The sequence below is a fragment of the Habropoda laboriosa genome, unplaced genomic scaffold (assembly GCF_001263275.1).
Source record: "Habropoda laboriosa isolate 0110345459 unplaced genomic scaffold, ASM126327v1 scaffold222, whole genome shotgun sequence".
In the NCBI taxonomy this organism is placed as follows: domain Eukaryota; kingdom Metazoa; phylum Arthropoda; class Insecta; order Hymenoptera; family Apidae; genus Habropoda; species Habropoda laboriosa.
The window spans coordinates 190167-193347 of NW_017100319.1; the positions used below are offsets into that span (position 1 = coordinate 190167).

Genomic DNA, 3181 nt, shown 5'->3' on the forward strand with positions numbered 1-3181 from the left:
ATACTTGGACCGCGCGCGTCGTCGTTACGCTTCGGTCTCTACCCTCGCTTTACGATCGACTCTGCTCCGTTCGCTCGTCGCTCTCATCGCGGACACGCTCCTCTTTGAAATCGACCCGCGCACCCGCTACTTTGCGCGAAACTTCCTCTTTGATATCCTACTCTTCCTTTTCTCCTATCGCCAACTCTCTCTCTCTGTTTCTCTTTCTCTCTAGCGGCGCGGTGAGCGAGGCGATTAATTTAGCAACTCGACGCTCGCTAACGCGATCCGATTCTGTCGCGCAGCGGAAGAGGAACTGTTGCACACGCGTCCTACGGAAAAAATGATCGGACCGAAACGATCCCAGGAATGGCGACCAAGTTATACGATTTCGCTGACACGGGCCGACCAAACGGTTGGACCACTTCCCAGACCGATTTACAGCGTTCACGGTGGACGCGCGGCGAGTGGTAAGCCGTGATAAATTTCCTCGCGCGTCGCCTTCTCCCTCTTCCTCGCTGTGGCAATGCCAAAGCGTCGTCGGGACGTATAAATCGTTGCAGCCACCGGCGCGGCGCGCCTCCCGCCGGATATTTTACTCTATATCGACCGGGCTAGCGCGAGAAAAAATACCGCAGATTTTTCTCCTCGGTGGACGCGCGCGCGAACAAAGGTCGTTGCTCTCCGGTTCGTTCTCCAGAAGCGAATTCGGCGATGATGGATTAGCCAATGGAAGAAAGACCGTCGAGAAACGTCACGCGATGCCTGCCAGCGTAAAACTCGTGCGTTTCCAAAGGAGCAACGGACGAAAAAGGGGACAGGGGCGGAGGAAGGAGGAGCGGCGCTGGCGGGGACACGCATTGAAAGGGTGCGCGGTTTTCAGGGCGCAAAGCAATTTTCTACGGAAACGAACAAAGGCGGGACTCGGCTGGCCTAAGGACAGATAGCGTTTGTCGATCGAACGACAGGTAGCCAATTACGTCCAGCTGCGGAGCGTCGATGCGAAATTGTGAGAGAATTTGCGAATACGGTGGGTGGGGTCGGTTGCTTCTCTCTTTCTCTCTCGGGACCGATCGTACTCGAGGGAATTTCGTCCGTTTCTGCCACCCGTTCACACCGGAGAACCGGCGAACCAGGAACACGGTCCTGACGTATCCGGCAGTAGCTCGTCGATCGTTATCGCGATTCGCGCGGATGGGAATGATCGGTTGCGGGAAGGAGCGTCGAAAAAAAGAGCCGACGGATTCCCCTGCTACTCGGTCCCACCGCAGACGCTGCGCGAAATGAAGCCGTAGGTAATTGAAAGGGATGCTTTCGCACCCGACCCGCTACTAATAATAGATTTAATAGAGACGCGCTCATCGAACGAGGGGTCCCGTGCGCCGCTATTTAGTGCCGCTTGCGCGCTGTCACGCTCCCCAGCTTCTCTCCTCTCCTCTCCACGCCGCTCTCTATCCGTCGCGTAGCGGCGATACGCGTCGACGTCGGTCCGTCCGCGGAGCTGCTCTGCGAAACGGCGCGTTGGCCGTTGGACGACGAGATCGGAGCATGTATAAGCGTGTGTGCCAGCCGGCCAGCCGGCCAGCCGCCGTGTGTGGTTTCCAGAGGGGCCTCCTCTCCCTCTCCCTCTCCCTCTCCCTCTCCCACTCTGTCTCATTTGAACGCGATTATTTATGTTTTCTTTCGTTCGTGCATGCCGACGCCGACGCCTGCAGCCACTAAAACCATCGACTCCTTCTTCTTCTTCTTCTTCTTCCTCCTCCTCCTCCTCCTCCAGCTTCTCTCCTCTAGTTCCTCCTCTTCTCCACCTTCTTACGCTTCTGCTTCTGCTTTTGCACCCGCTCCACCTTCTTCCGCGACGCGATCCTCCTCTCTTTCTTCTCATCTCGCCCGGAATTCACGAAACGTGAAACGACTTAGCAGGCAGTTGGTCCCGTTTCACCGTCGAGCAGCTAATTGACCAAGGTGTACAGCCACAAAGTAGATGCGAAGATAGCGATTTACTGCCGCGGAGCGCGATGATCGCGCGATTATGCAATCACAATTACCGGGCGATCGCGTTGAAGCCGCGGCGACGCATCGCCGATCATTTTTCGACCGCGAGAAATTTACGAATGTCACTTTCCGATGTTCCGACGCGACACTCTTGGCGACCGTCCAAACTATCCTTCTGCCACCACCAGCATAAACACCGCGCTCGCGACAATGTCGCGCGAACCACTTTCTTCGACTTTTACTTCTCGGACGAGGAAACTTTGCCAACGTGGGACGCGTTTACGTGACCCGAACGGAACCCGAAAGGAACCCGAGCGTTATCTCTCGACCAGCGTTATCTCTGCCTCCTTGAGACAACGAAATTGGAGAACCGAACGATTCCGAGGGGCCGTCAAAGCCGAAAACCCTCGGAGAAAGAGGTGGAACGTGCCTGTAGATACGTCGATTCCAGAAGCGTAAGCGTCGAGCGGGACGATTAGGAACGAAACGATCCGAGAAAGATTGAGAAAGGAAGGGAATAAGCGAGGAGACATCAGCTGGCGATAAGGAGCCGGCAGAACGGATGGAGGAATACCAACGGCGGGCGAGCGTGGCCAGAGGGAAGAAGGACGGCAGTTAGGTTATGAATTATGACGCGTGCGAGCGAGAAAGACGAATCGAGTCGGTGTTAGAGGTCGTTACGAGAGAGCCGGCAGGGAGGAGGGACAAGACGAAGACAAAAAGCATCCGCAACGATACGTAGTTCGTGGCGCACACGGGAAGTGGCTGCCGGGGGAGAGAAAAAAGAGGAAAGAAGAGGGGAAAAAAAAAAGAGAGGAGAAGGAGTTGGTCCCTGCTAAACGAGCGCGCCCCTCGACGATGACGAGCACGAGGAGGACCGGAGTAGAGAGCGCAACGAGGCCGACGAACAAGACGAAAGACACCACCGAGAGCACGATAACGACGGCCGAGCGATGGGAGAGCCACGAACCGCGACGAATGAATTTCGAGACGGCCGGCTAAACGAGCCAGCTTCTCCTCTTCTTCCACAAATTTCTCCTCTCCCCTACTCTGCTCGCTCGCCTTGCTACTCGCCTGCTGTTTCGCCAGATTGATGCGCGCGATCGGATTTATCGAGCAACGATCCTTCTTCTCTCCTCGCTTTTCGCGTCCTTGGGACGCGCCACGCCGCGCCGACCAACGGTGACAAACGGTGACAAACGGTGAC

At 56.3% G+C, this 3181-nt stretch overlaps 1 protein-coding gene across 1 annotated transcript in view; it reads right to left on the reverse strand.

Annotated features, from left to right (window-relative positions):
- Positions 1–3181, reverse strand: part of LOC108574120 (T-box transcription factor TBX20-like) — a 14442-nt gene that overhangs the window by 2437 nt on the left and 8824 nt on the right. The window lies entirely within an intron of this gene.